The sequence below is a fragment of the Sorex araneus genome, chromosome 1 (assembly GCF_027595985.1).
Source record: "Sorex araneus isolate mSorAra2 chromosome 1, mSorAra2.pri, whole genome shotgun sequence".
NCBI lineage: Eukaryota > Metazoa > Chordata > Mammalia > Eulipotyphla > Soricidae > Sorex > Sorex araneus.
This window is the reverse complement of record NC_073302.1, coordinates 222,365,074-222,381,053: the sequence shown is the minus strand read 5'-3', so window position 1 is coordinate 222,381,053 and position 15,980 is coordinate 222,365,074. Positions and strand designations below refer to the sequence as shown.

The 15,980-nt window shown below is 42.2% G+C and overlaps 1 long non-coding RNA gene across 1 annotated transcript in view; it reads left to right on the top strand.

The window, feature by feature from the left end:
• LOC129405597 (uncharacterized) overlaps positions 1-15,980 on the top strand; it is a 55,794-nt gene that overhangs the window by 14,704 nt on the left and 25,110 nt on the right. The window lies entirely within an intron of this gene.

Genomic DNA, 15,980 nt, shown 5'->3' with positions numbered 1-15,980 from the left:
CTGGGGCTGAAGACATGTTGTAGTAGTAAGAGCACTTGCCTTGCACATGGCTGACCTGATTTCCATCCCTTGCATCCTTTATGGTCCCCCCGAACCTGTCAGGGTAATTCCTGTGTGCAGAACCAGGCGTTACCCTGAGCATCGCCAAGTATGGTAAAAAAACCAGAGAAACACAAAGATCATAAAAGTCAGCACTATTGTAAATGTGTGAACCAACTATAATAAGTAAACTTGCAGTGGAAAGGTATGCGTTTGCTAAGAAGAGGGCATAAGAGAGGAAGGGAAAGGTGGTCATTGGTGGAGGTATGCTGATGCTGGTGATGGTTTTGGTGTTGGAACACTGAATGCCTGAAAATTTGTTGTTAGAGGTTTTGGTGGTGAGGGCTGGAGCAGTATTACAGTAAGTGGGGCATTTCCCTTGCATGCATGTGCCCTGGGTTGGGTCCTCGACATCCTCTGTGGTGCTCAGGGGTGATCCCAGAATGTATGCTCTGGTTCACTGGGTGTATTCTAATGAAGAAAGAAAGAAAGAGAAAAACAGTGGGCAGAGCATTCTCAGGTGGAAGAAAATTTGTGTGGACTATTAAAAAGTTTGTGGTTGTGGCTGCCAAGCTACTGGAAAACTGAGGATCTGGGTGGAGGAGACCCAGTCTCTATCCGAGCAGGCTTGGAGATCTCAGCCACAGGTCCCACATGTCTGGGTTCGTCTCATGGTTCCTTCATGGTCGAAGCTTGTCCGAGCGTGTGGAGAGTGGCCTTGGACATGGCTGTGGGTGGGTTCTGGAGGTTTTTGGCTACCGGGGCTCTGCTGGGAGTGGGGGAGGGGAGACTTAACCCATCCCCCTCTGAGGGGACCCCGTGAAGACAGCCTGTCTACACCCACAAACTGCTCCCAGTGTCACGTAATCTCATCAATGGCCCTAGATCCAGAGACTATAAAACAAAGCTCCTGGAAGAGAGTGATGCAGAATCTCTCACAACAGAGCCTGGCAAGCTACCCATGGCATATTTGATATGCCAAAAACAGTAACAATAATAGGCCTCATTCCCCTGATCCTGAATGCGACAGGGACGAATGGAGATGTTACTGGCGCCCACTCAAGCAAATTGATGAGCAATAGGACAACAGTGATACAGTGATTAAAAAGTTAAAGTAGGGGCTGGAAAGATCGTACAACAAGTAAGGCACGTGCCTTGCCCCCAACCTGCGCTTTATTTAGCTCTCCATATGGTCTCCTGAGCCCCCAGCAGTGATCCCTTAGTGCAGAGTCAGAGGTAAGACCTGAGCACTGCTGGCTGTGGCCCAGTAAGAAACAAAAACCAAAAAAGAAAAAGAAAGGTTAAAGAGGGGTGGTGTTTTATAGGATGCAGGGGTTTAAGGTATGGCCAAATTAGAACCTTTCATTTGCACAGGAATATTGATTATAGGTGATGAAATGTACCAAGGAGACCTGATCACTGACCTGAACCATAGAGAAGACTCAATAGAGATCATAGTCAACGAAAAGGATGTGTGCATTTCCATGGGGTCAGTAGAGCCCTCTCAGTGCAGACTCAGAACATTCTGATACTTAAATGCTGCTTTCTGTAAGAGCAGACACTTGTCTGAAGCAAAGTCTTGGCTCTGTTGTCTGTTCACAGAGGGCATTGCTTATGTAATACTCAGATTTATCTGTAATTCTGTCTTTTGACTATGCAAGGAAAAACCAGTGAATGCCAGTTTTATTTATATTAAGGATTTATAAGCCTAAACATGAACATGGAATTAATCTGAGTGTTTTACATTTTTTTTTTTTTTTGCTTTTTGGGTCACACCTGGCGATGCACAGGGGTTACTCCTGGATTTGCACTCAGGAATTACCCCTGGCCGTGCTCAGGGGACCATATGGGATGCTGGGATTTGAACCCGGGTCGGCCGCGTGCAAGGCAAATGCCCTACCCGCTGTGCTATCTCTCCAGCCCCGTGTTTTACATTTTTTAAAAAAGCCTGAATCCTAACAAGAATAAGGTTGGTGCCATGGGAAGAATAGACTAGCTCATCACAGGTGGATCTAACACATTTTTCATAAGTACAAATTAAGCAGCCCAAAACAAAGGGCACTGAAATGATAAAAGAACACCAATCACCCTTCTAATTTTTCATATCAAAATTCTGTCAACTGTCAGATATTTTACGTGATGACTCAAGTAATCAAATATTTTAATCACAAATAGAATCAGGTTATATTACAATTAGTAGAGACTTCCAAAAATAGCAGCAATAGTACTATGTTGATTCATGCTCTTTCAAAGACTGAGTCACAAAGTATAAAACCTAGTGAATCAGTTAAGATTGATAACAGCAGACATCCTATTACTCTTCTCTTGGTTCTTCTTCCGACCCCCTAGCACCTCACTTTGCTAGAAGTTCATCATTCTCTAGCTCACATTAAAATCATACACACATTGCTTCTCGGCCTTTTGGCTAAGATCAAGTGTAGAATCATACACACACCGTGTTTCTGAGACTCTCTTACTGGCGCTGCTATGAATATGTCTCAGCTCTGTCTCCAGAATCTTCCCTTCCTCTGCACTCCAGTCTGTGTTCCCAGGACTAAAAAATATTGATGCCTAAATTTTTTAAAGTCTGCCTTACAACTCATCTTAACCATCCACAAATCTAGTTTGCTGTGCTCGTGGTTGTTGTTATTGTTGTCGGGGGGAAGGGGTCTCTAAAGAAGTACTCGAGGTCCTGGGGCCCCTCCTGAGGATTCTGGGCAACCAGATTAATGGGTCAGTGTGAGGACCTGAGGATGTGGTGCTGCTCAGGCTCTGTGGTGTCAAGGATTACCTGGGCCCCTCTGGTGGTGCTTGGAGTTCTCTAGGACTGCTCCTAATAGTTTGGGGTCCACCTCAAAACATAGTCAACTACTCGCAAGGTATGCACCTTAACCCATATACAGTCTCTCTGGTCCTGGTCTGAACTTTTTTAAAATACATCCAGATTCTTTTTTTTTCTTTGTTCACACCTGGTGATGTACAGGGGTCACTCCTGGCTCTGCACTCATGCCTGGCGGTGCTCAGGGGATCATATGGGATGCTAGGAATCGGACCCAGTTCTGCCATGTGCAAGGCAAACGCCCTACCCGCTGTGCTATCGCTCCAGCCCTTAATACATCCAGATTCTGACCATTTCTTCTGCGTTCACCCTGGTCCTGCTGCCATCACCTCTTCCTGCATTGTAATGATGGCATTCTTGAAGAAATGACTTTTTTAAAAACCTGACTCTTCTAAAATCAACTTCTAATGTGTACTACCTTGTGTTTCCTCAAAGTCTATAGGTTTCTCCTACTAAAAATTTATCTAGACCTTAAATTTTACAGTTTTTTTTGTCTCTGTCACTGGGACAAATGATCAGTTACCAAACTCAGCCAGTTCCAGAACATGAAGAGAACTTGTCTCTCTTCTACAACAGCGCTTGTATATGACAGCAGGAGCTGGAAATCCAGCTCCATCATTCATTAGATATAAAACCTTGGGGAAATTCATTTGAAGTGGCAGGTGTTGGTTAAGGTTTAGTTTTCCACTGACAAAGTAGCACCTGCTTTATAGAGGAGTTTAGTATACAATGAGATTATATATCTAATGCATGTATTTGTACCTGACACATAGAAAGTGGTCAATGTATTCCCTCATACCTGATCCATGCTATGTGTTTCTAACTCATACTTTAGCTCTTTGTCTCATTCCTTTTTAGTATATAATAATTGCCAAAATACCTTCCATAAGGACTGCTTTGATTATGCTACTCAGCTTCTCAACAACTTTCCAAGTTCTCCTACATATGAAGGAAATTATAATTTGAGTGCCTCAAGTTTCTTTGGAGACTATATGTATATTTTACAAAATTTAATAGAATCAAATAATTCATCTGGTATTCAAAGTTCACCCAAGTCTGTGCCTCCTCTTTCCTGCAGTAATGACTAGTTTTTATGTGTCACTTAGCTAGGCCACCATACACAAATCTTTGGTAAGCACTCGTCAGTACGGCACCATGAGCAGATTACCTCCTTAATGCAGCTGGACCGAAATAAGTTTTCACCTCAAGAGAAAAGACATCATCCTAGGGAAGAGGAATTCTGTGATCATCTCCTTTAGACTTCAACTGCAGTATCACTTCTTTCCTAGCCTTCAAGTTAAGGGAAGCATGTCTTAAAACAAGATCTCTGAGAGAGAGAGAGAGAGAGAGAGAGAGAGAGAGAGAGAAGAAAAGTGCTATCTACCGTTTACGGGTGTGGGGAGAAGGCTGGAGGGAATATGGGAACATTGGTGGTGGGAAATGCACACTGTGAAAGGATGGATGTTGGAACATATGACTGAAACCCGACCATGAGCAACCTTGTGACATATAACTGTATCTTACTGTGATTCAGTAAGAAAAATTAAAACAAACCAAAAAAACCCCAAACAAATAAGATCTCTTGTTCTCTCTCCCTCTCTTTCTCTCGTTCTCACTGTCTCACTCTCACCCCTCTCTTTTTTCTTTTTTCTCTTTTCATTTCATCTCTTTTTTTCTCTTTTCATTTCTCTCTCCCTCTCTCCCTCCTCCTCTCTCTCCACATCTATCTTCTATTCTGTGACCACTTCAGCTAGGAGTATGTTTTTTTCTTTGGGATGTTTTGTGTGTCTGAGGAGGTGGGCAGCAGTGCCGGTGAAGATGGCAGGCACACACAGCAATGTTCAGGGGTTATTCCTGGCTCTCTATTTAGGTATCACCACTAGCAATGCTCAGGGAACCAGCTGCAGGGATCAAACCGGTTCAAGTACCTTTTTGGTTTTTTGGGTGTTTTGGTGTTGAGGCAGAGAGCCCGCATGCCTGTCTTCCCTGGGGGCCCTCCGAGGGGATAGGCTCCAGCTTCCCTCCCCAACCTGAGTAGAGCTCCCGGCGGCCGAAAACCTCCAGAACCTAGCCACAGCCATGCTCAAGGCCCCTCTCCACACGTTCGGACAAGCCTCACGCATGAAGGTACCGGCAGAGGAACCCAGGTGTGTGTAATCCCATCAACGACCGACATCCAGAGACTTAAAAGCAAGCTCCCAGAAGTGCGTGGCCGCTTATAACCTACTTCTCCCTCTGGGAGAAACTAGCAAGCTACTGAGAGTTTCCTGCCCACATGGGAGAGCCTCGCAAGCTTCCCATGGTGTATTTATATGCCAAAGCCAGTAACAAGCTGGATCTCATTCCCCTGACCTTGAATGAGCCTCCAATGCAACATCCTTGGGAAGGCCGAGTAGAGAGAGGCTTCTAAAATCTCAAGGATAGGACGAATGGAGAGGTTACTGAGACTGCTTGAGAAATTCGATGATCAACGGGATTTCGTGATCGTGATCGTGATTGGTGTTGAGGTGATTTGTATCTTTAATAATTGCCCTCTAAGGAAGTATGCTGTCCCACTTTTCCCACTGAGTTTCCTAGGGAATATTACTTAACATCTCTGAGTTTTACTAACTAATAATAAAATTAGAATAATTATCTTATTAAGTTGATGTATATGGATTATAAATCACATAATACAGTGTGAAACAAGTACTCAATTTCACTAAGCTCTAGTGCAGCATGTGTGACAATGAAATGAGCCATATTATGTCCTGTCAAGTTCAGGAATGAAGACAGATCTTCAAACTAAATAATAACTGAGAATCGTAGAGCATAACCAATCTGATCTAAAAATGAGCACATACGGACATAAATATGTAAGGCAGGTTCATAGTCAGAAGACAGAGTTGTCTAGACTTAATATTTAAGATCCTGGGCATCCATCCACTTGGGTAAAATACAAGCAATCACAGGACTCCAAGCCAGTGAAATGCTCAGTTCCACGGAGTTCCACCCTTTTTGTTTAGTAGTGAGTACCCCTGGTCATAGGGACTCAGAATCATCAACCAGTCTCCTTGCATATAACAGTCCCATGGTCTTAAATTGATGTATGTTGTTTTGGAGTTTTATTTTAAAAGGGAAAGTGCATACCCTCCATCCCCTTTTTCATATTGCTCATGAATATGATTAGACCATCAAATATTGGTCTTTGATGACAGGGACTTTACTGAAGGGCAGCATGGTAGAAAGGTAGCCAAAACCTGGGTTCTGGTTTTTATAGACTATCATGTTGAATCCTGAGTTGCTTAAACTTGTGCTTAAATATTTCTTGTTCTTAGAACACCCAAAATAATGCATAGAGATGATAGGAAAGTTTGTTAGTGGTCTAAAAGTAAGACATCAAAAATAGCTTTGGTATGAAGGGCAGGCTAAACCATGAACTTTCTACTCTCTGGGAGGTGCCAACCTTGACTGCAAGGTTAATCCCTTCCCTTCTGGCTACTGAACACAGCCCCATCCGAGCTCCCATATTGAGTTCCTTTCTGCAATCGGACCCAGGCTCTCGAGCCAACTCTGAACCTCTTGAGCTTTTTTTCTTCTAGGCAAGTTTGATTGTATGGTCATAGGCCTGAGTTTTGTTCCTGAGGCTCCCTCCTAACTCTGGTGAAAATAATAACTAATAGCTTAACTTCATAACAGGGAACAAACTATATGGTCCTAAAAGCCAGTGGAATGACCACTTTTTGAGTATTATGTAGGTATTTCTCCAATGACCATATACTTTACCCTGAGCCCAAAGGTTAAGAAATTCCCCAGACAAAGGTATAGAACTCCTTTTTGAGAACTCCTTCTCAAAAACAGTTTGAAACTGATTCCGATTACCTGTAAACATTATTTCTCTATATCCTAATAATACCAAACTGTCTCTCTGGTGCTGGAGAGATAGTACAATGGGTAAAGCACTTGCCTTGCATGTAGCTGAGCTGGTTTCAATCCCCAAAATCCCATATGGTACTGGGAGCACTGCCAGGAATAATTCCTGAATCACCAGGTGTGGCCAAAAATAAATAAATAAATAAATTCTCTTATTTGAGGAATTTTCTTTACTGAAATAAATCAAAAATAGCTTACTACGTTTTTAAGTGTAGTGAATGCCACATTTTAGCAGCATTAAGTATATTCTCTTTGCTGTGTGACTAGCAACACTCTTCATCTCTAAACTTGGTCATCATCCCAATCTCAAACCCTGGCCCCATTAAACATTTATTTCCAATTTCTTCCAGCCCTTGATAACCTCTATTCTTCTTTATGTCTCTAATCAAGTTGTCAATAGTCAGTAAAATTAGGCTTTGTACCTCAATATAAGTGGAATCATATAATATTTGTCTACCACTTCATTTAGTATCATGTTTTCAAGATTCTGATTGCAGACATAACGAAAAATCATTATGGAATTTGAAGTATTTGGGGAGAATTGCACTATAGAAAGTATGAAGTTAAAATAGGAGATCATCTTTCTAAGAAGCATATAAGACTATAACAAGTAATACAAATACAGGAAAGACCGGTAAAATAACAGTACTAAAAGTTATTTTTAGGGCTCTAAAGGAAAGATCATATTTGATTGGGGGGAATTTATAAAATCTTTGTAGATGACTCAGAAAATTTGCTTCGCAAGCAGAGCACTGTGGCATATGCTCTGAAAGGTGAATAGATGTTCAATGCGTAGAATTTGGAGAACAGAGGGAGAGAACATCAGTTCTAGCAAAAATAAAGAGTATGGAAACACCAGTACATACAACCACAAGTTGTATTTATAAATGCTGGTTTTGGGTAGAGAAGACACCAGTGTAAGATTGTGCAAGGGAATATTTCAAAATGATGAGTTGGTAATTTGTAGACATAGCCCAGAATTACAAACTGGAGATCTTCTGCTCTGCTGACTGTGAAAGGAAGGGGGAGATGGCCAAGGGCTTAGAGAACAGGGCTTTAGTGGCAGGTCATAAGGATTTTTGAAAGGTCATAAAAATTTCTCTGAGACTTGGATTGTCATGTAAAAAAAATAAAGATTATATGTTACATTCACTGCATTAGGAAAATGTATCTCCCCTAAAATGTTCTATTTCTAGGAGGTAGCAGAAAAAAGTTATGACTATATTCATGAAGCAACTTGGCACGACAAATATTTATGCACTGAAATGGGTACATAATAGATTGTAGTTAGCATAAAATTCAGAAATATTTTACAATTTCCAGAAAAAAAAATTTTAATGCCCTAACTAGAACAGTTGTGAGACTAAGTATGGTAGAAACACAAACCTTTGTAGGGTGCTAGGACAAGAGATGGTGCAGAAGAAGGTGTCTTCTTTAGGACTCCATGGTCTTGGGCCACTTGAAACAGTCACTGTTATCCCAGAGGTCAAGGTGCTTCCTTATTGGTCATCCCTCTTCTCAGAAGCTTCTTTTTTTTTAAATTTTTTTTAGTGAATCACCATGAGTTACAGTAACAGACTTACAGACTTTTGTGCTTGTGTTTCAGTCATACAGTGATCAAGTACCCATCCCTCCACCAGTGCTCATTCTCCACCACCGATGATCCCAGTATCCCTCCCACCCCCCAACCACCACATCCCCCCCACCCCGCCTCTGTGGCAGGGCATTCCCTTCTGTTCTCTCTCTCCTTTTGGGTGTTGTGGTTTGCAATAGAGGTATTGAGTGGCCATCATGTTCAATCTATAGTCTACTTTCAGCACGTATCTCCCATCCCAAGTGGGTCCTCCAACCACACTTTACTTGGTGTTCCCTTCTCTATCTGAGCTTCCTTTTTCCCCAACATGTGGGGCCGGCTTCCAAGATGTGGAGCAAACCTCCTGGTCCTTATCCATACTATTCTTGGGTGTTAGTCTCCCATTCTGTTACTTCATATTTCACAAATGAATGCAATCTTTCTATGTCTGTCTCTTCATTTCACTTAGCATGAAACTTTCCATGTTGATCCACTTATATGCAAAGTTTATGACTTCATCTTTTCAAACAGCTGCGTCGTATTCCATTGTGTAGATGTACCAAAGTTTCTTTAACCAGTCGTCTGTTCCCGGGCACTCAGGTTTTTTCCAGATTCAGGCTATTGTAAATAGTGTCAGAAGTTCCTTGACTTTCAGAACTACAGCTGAGAGATTTCCAGCGCAGGATTATCCTGCACCAGATATCCAAACTGAACCAATCCCAGAAGGGTCATGAGACAGACTAACTCAGGATAAAGTGGTCTTTTCCAGCGTAGCTCATCTGGTGGTGAGTATAGATAAAATTCTGTAATTTTCAGAAAATGAGGAATAAAGAGAAACTGGTTACCTTCCGGGAACTTGGTGTGTCTTTGAAGAAGTGACAAATGGTTCAGTGCTCAGGCCTGGCAATATGGTGCTGGTTGGGGACCACAAGAATACACCCAGTGGTGTTGGGGGACTGGGGGTGACAGTTGGGACCTTCAGCATACAAGGTGTGTTGTTTTTGCTGTCTCCCAGGCCCAGTACTGAAGAATTTTTAAGGATAAAGTTTTATGTTTGAGATGTAGGGCAGAGCAAAGGTGGGGTAGGGTTGGGGGTGGGGGTCACACCCTGTAGGCACCAGGGGCTATTTCTGGCTCTATGCTCAGGAGTGACCCCAGGAAGTGCTTGGGGACTATGTGTGATGCCAGAGAACTGAAGCAAGGTCAGCCATATGCAAGGCAAGTGCCTTAACCTCTGTTGTATCTCTCAGGCCCTAAGGATAGAGTTTTGTGGCCTTGGCAGAAATAAACTTTAGGATTTAGGAGAGAAAGAAGTCATCTTTGGGGCTGGAGCAATAGCACAGCAGGTAGGGTGTTTGCCTTGCATGCGGCCAACCTGGGTTCAATTCCCAGCATCCCATATGGTCACCCAAGCACCGCCAGGAGTAATTCCTGAGTGCATGAGCCAGGAATAAACCCTGTGCATCACCGGGTGTGACCCAAAAAGAAAAAAAAAATAAAAATAAAAGAAGTCATCTTTAATAGCTGGAGAAACATGTTTAAGTAAACACAAACAAACAAAAACAGTCACAGGGGTTTCAGAGCTGCTGAATTTCGAGAATCTAAGACGGTTCCTCATTTCCTTATCATAGAGGCAGACTTTTGAGACCTCTGAGTATTACTTTGGTCACTGACCAGACCTGTGATATGGCTTTCCTGATCCTCAGAAAGCTGTCCCAGAGAAGCTTCCAGGCCCTTTGGGACTACGGGCCAAGGGTGACAGATTGCTGAGTGGCAAGTTCTGCTGTCAGGATTCTGCAGTGGGGGTCACAAGGCTGGCGATGCCACTAGGAAATAAGCACCTTCCATTCAAGGCAGCTGAAGTCTGGCAGTGCCCTCTGGGGTGAAGTCGAGTCTTCAATTGGAAAAGGGGAGTCTGGGTAGGTGAACCGTGACCCCTTTCTTAGACAGGAAACTGTCGGGCCTGGAGTGATAGTACGGAGGGTAGGGCATTTGCTTTGCATTTGGCTGACTGGGTTCGATCCCTGGTATCCCATGGTCACCTGAGCACCACCAGGAGTCATTCCCGAGTGCTAAGCTGGAGTGCTGAGCCAAGAGTAACCCCTGAGCATCATGGGGTCTGACCCAAAAAGGAAAAAAAAAAGACAACTATCATACTGGGGACAGGTTCAGGTGGTGAGGCGCAGGCTTTTCTTACAGAAGTTCTGGTTTTGATCCCAGGCACCAAATAGCCTCCCAGCACTGCATGGATCCAGCACTGCTGCTCCCTGAGCACCACCGGGTGTGGGCCCCACAACAATTAAAATCATTAAATAAACGAATGAAATGAAGAAGGAACCTTACCAAAAAGAGATTGAAACCTCAATGGTTGGCTGCTGTTGCTAAACCCAGGCTTGTGCTTCCTGTCATTATCGGTATGCCTAGTCTCACCCTGAGGTTCTAGGAATGAGTGTGTCAGCCTAGCCACTGGCAGTTTAATGGGCATGTTTTAAGTTATTTCTTCAATGCATTTTAGTCCCTTCAGCAGGAATGCACACCAAGACTTGTGATAAATAATTCTGACCAGGATGATCAAAAGCTGTAGCAACATGACTTCCTATTTTTCTTTCACTTTGATTTATCTCTACTGTGTTCTTTGAGATACAGATACTCCTATTTATTACTGCTAATTCCTGATGAGGAATCTTCCTGAAGGGTATTATCATTTCCTTCCCTCCCTCCCCAACATACATGTATGCTAAAAATATTTCCTGTAAGTGGCGAAATTTATAGCAAGCAAAAAATGCTCCATCAGTTCGAGTTTTTAGAGGAATCCTGGAGGAATTGAAGCGAGTACATTTTGCTAAGCTGAGCACAGCAGCACCATGATAATTCTGGGGAAGAAGAAGGGAAGGCATGACTAAGAAAATGTAAAATGCATAATTGGACAGTCTCAAGCAATAGCTCTGTGACATGAATATGACATCAAATATATCTTGCATAATCAAGTGTATCATTTGCATAAGCTTTAGTTAAGTATCAGACACTTCTGAGCACATAGCATGGGCCATCTAATTTCATCTTCATGTCAAAACTATGAGGACATCATTTATACTGGTGAGACTGGGAATATCAATCGTGATGAAATTCACAAGTCTGGCGACAGGAGGCACAAGATACTATTTGCTTTTTTAGTATATGTGCTGCTGAAGCGAGCACACTATTTGCCTTTTGTTTTTACTTACTGTTTTCATTTATGCGTTGTGATTTGCAGTACTGTTGATGATCGATCGGTGCAGGCGATTCCAATTCACATCCACCATCAGCATCAGCACTGTTTCAGCAGTATCTCCTAATATTTCCAGTATTTCCAGAGCAGTCACCCACAACCCACCATTTTGTTTTGTTTCTTTTTGTTTTTTTTATTAGTTTATTTTTAATAAACTAATAGAGTCATCGTGAGGGTACAGTTACAGATCCATACATCTTTGTGCTCATGTTTCCCCCATACAAAGTTCGATAACCCATCCCTTCACCAGTGCCCATTCTCCACCACCAGTAAACCCAACATCCCTCCCCCCCTCCCCAGTCCCGTCTCCCCCCACCCCACCCTGCCACTATGGCAGGGAATTCCCTTTTGTTCTCTCTCTCTGATTAGGTGTTGTGGTTTGCAATAAAGGTGTTGAGTGGCCATTGTGTTCAGTCTCTAGTCTGTATTCGGCCCGCATTACCCTTCCCCCACATGACCTCCAACCACATTTTACTTGGTGGTCCCTTCCCTGAGTTACCCAGAATGAGAGACCAGCCTCCAAGCCATGGAAACAATCTCCTGGTACTTATTTCTACTATTCTTGGGCGTTAGTCTTATAGTCTATTATTCTATATTCCACAGATGAGTGCAATCTTTCTATGTCTGTCTCTCTCTTTCTGACTCATTTCACTTAGCATGATACTTTCCATGTTGATCCACTTATATGCAAACGTCATGACCTCATTTTTTCTAACAGCTGCATAGTATTCCATTGTATAGATGTACCAGAGTTTCTTCAACCAGTCATCTGTTCTAGGGCACTTGGGTTTTTTCCAGATTCTGGCTATTGTAAACAGTGCTGCGGTGAACATATAAGTGCATATGTCACTTCGACTATACTTTTTGGCTTTTCTGGGATATATTCCCAGCAGTGGTATTGCTGGGTCAAATGAGAGCTCAACCTCTAGTTTTTTGAGAATCGTCCATACTGTTTTCCAAAAGGGCTGAACTAGCCGGCATTCCCACCAGCAGTGTAGAAGGGTCCCTTTCTCCCCACATCCTCTCCAACAGCGGCACAACCCACCATTTTGAAAAACTACTTTTTTTATTGATTGCTTGGGTTACATGTGTGCAATAGCATCAATGGTTACGGATTTGATGTGAGTTACTTCACCTTTCTACCACCAAGGTTCCCAGAGAGCCACTGTCCCTTTCTCACCTCCAGGATTTTTAAGAACTAGACCAAGTATTAAATTCATGTCTGACTGACTCCAAATTCATTTCTTAGATCTCCTTGCAATTATAATTGAGCATCTACTCTGAGCTAAACAAAGCTGACAATGAGTATTGTCCACACAGTTTATCGTCTAGCAATGGTCCCAGACGGTAATCATTTTATTGAGTTAAAATGTTAATACACACCAGGAACAAATGGTAAAAGATATTACTGAGCATATTTTAGACTCCCACACAATACCTATGTTAGGTGCCTGATAAAATACCAGTTGAATATTGATCAGGGTTTCTGGGAAATTCAGTTTAGTGGAGGAAAGAAAATATTTTTTCTGAGAAGGTGGCATTGGAACTGAAACGTGGAGGATGATTTTAAATCCATTGGAGTTAGAAGTTTGCAGGGAAGGAGTGGTTTGAGCTTACATGTCTTTAGAGGTAAGGGCTTTCTATTTGAGAAAGTAGACTGATGAATTTAAAATAGAGAGGATGAGTGAGAGTATATTAGGAGAGGAGAGATATTATGTGAGAAACTACCTGTGTACGCAAAGTTCAAATCTCTCTCTGTTTTTTAACTTGCAGCACCATGATTTGTGATACTGCAAATGGAATTTCATGTATGCAATATTCCAATACTACACTCTCCACCAGTGCGCCAGTGTCCCGCCACCATAGAAATAAGTTAGAAATTTTATTTAGAATTTTGTTAGAAGCAAATTATAGAAAGATATTTGGGAAATCCCCCAAATAATGTTATAACTAAATAGCTTCTCCCAGATAACTCCTAGATTCAAAGAATAAATTCAAAAGAAAATCAGAAGATATTTTTTATACTTTATTTTTTTAATTAGTGAATCACCCTGAGGGTATAGTTACAGATTTACACATTTTTGTGCTTGTGTTTCCCTCATACAATGTTTGAGAACCCATCCCTCCAGCAATGCCCATTCTCCACCACCAATGAACCAGTATCCCTCTCACCCCCCCAATCCCATCCCCCCACCCCACCCTGCCTCTGTGGCAGGGCATTCCCTTTTGTTCTCTCTCTCATTTTGGGTGTTGTGGTTTGCTAAAGGGGCATTGAATGGCCATCGTGTTCAATCCATAATCTACTTTCAGCATCTCCCTTCCCGAGCGGGTTCTCCAACAAATTTTACTTGGTGTTCCCTTCTCTATCTGAACTGCCTTTTCCCCCAGCATGTGAGGCTGCTTCCAAGCCATGGAGCCAACCTCCTGGCACTTATTTCTACTATTCTTGGGTGTTAGTCTCCTACTCTGTTATTTTATATTCCCAGATGAGCGCAATCTTTCTATGTCTTTCTCTCTCTTTCTGACTCATTGAAAATTGGAAGATATTTTGTGCTAAATGAAAGTGAAAGTAAAACGTAAAATTTGTGGGCTGTACCTACAGAAGTGCTTACAGGGAGATTTATGACATTTAATTTATTTATTTCCAGACCTAGCTGCCTAATTTATGGCATTTTAAAAAACCTGGACTAGGAAAAAAGAAATGTCTCAAATCAGTGACCTCTGTTTCCACCTTGAAAATTAAAAGAAAAAACAAATGAGGGCTAAAAAGATGGCCGGAGGGTGGGCCCGCCTGCTTTATGCTCAGAAGTCCCCGAATACATGCCACAATGTCTCTTCAACATCTATCACCAGTCACAGCAACAAATATTTTCTTGTTACGAGAACTTTTAGATCTATTCTCTTAGCAGTTCTCAAATATGTGAGACAGTCTTATTAATGATGGTCATTAATATGGGTATCCCAGGAAATTCACTGTTTAACTGGAAGTTTGTTTCTATGACCCACTTCATCCCTTCGACCCACTCCTACCTCTGACACCCACCATTCAGTTCTCTGAATCTGGAAGGTGTTGGGGTTTGGGAGGGGTTGTTCACTGGTTTTAAAATTGCATATAGAAATGAGATCATGTACTATTTGGTTTTTACTTGTGAACCATATAGTTTTAAAATTTTTGATTCTAGGAGCAGTATGCTGCCAGTGAAGAGCTTTAATAAGGAGGATTTGTCAGTGCATTTTCATTGATTGGCAGTGAATTTTAAATTGATTGCAGTAGCCTAGACTTGGACGAGGGTGATGGCAATGGAGGAAGAGTGAAATAAATAGATCCTTAGCAGGTGAAGAAGGGTGAGAGAGGAAGATAGAGGAAGTATATCAGTTAGAACCTGTATTAGCCTTTTATTTCTGTGTAACAAATTACCCAAAGCAACAAATATTTATTATTTCACTCAGTGTCTTTAAAGGTCAAGAATCTGGGAACAGATTGCTCTGGCGCTGTTTCTCATGAGCTCGCAGTCAAGCTGTGGCAGGTGTTGTGGTCCTCTGAATTTTGACAAAGAGTAAAGGATCCAGTCCAACTTTCAACACCCACATAGCTGTTTTGAGCTTCTCTTTCTACATGGGGGAGGCTTGATCAATGGGACTACTTCCCCAAAGTCAAGCATCAGATTGGTAGATGAATCAGAGAGAACAAGAGATCATGAAGGAAGTTGCACTATTTTTAATTTTGTCTCGGAAGTTACATACTATCACTTCTGCCATATTCTACTATTTATTTAGACCAAGGGTTTTTTTAAAATTTATTTATTTTTAATTAGTGAATCACCGTGAGGGTACAGTTACAGATTTATACATTTTTGTGCTCATGTTTCCCTCATACAAAGTTCGAGAACCCATCCCTTCACCAGTGCCCATTCTCCACCACCAGTAAACCCAGCATCCCTCCCACCTCCCCAGTCCCATCTCCCCCCACCCCACCCTGCCACTGTGGCAGGGTATTCCCAAGGGGGTTTTTTTTTGTTTGTTTAGGCACCATGATCTGAAATCCTATTAGTAATAATGTTTCAGGCATGCAGTGTTGCTGCATCATCTCTACCACCAGAGTTTCAGCATCCCTTCCAAACTGACTGTAGATCAGCCCAGGTCTGATCCAGGCTACACAAGGATCTGAACACAAGGACGCCATGATGGAGGCTGATTTCTACCAGGCCCTCCTGACAAAGAAAACGATTATGAAAATTTGAGGTATATGCACACAAGTGCATGTGTGTGCATGTGTGTATGTGGTGCGTAAGTAGTAACTTTTCCTGCATGCTTTATAAAGATGTGTGCAGGAAAACCACAGTAGATAA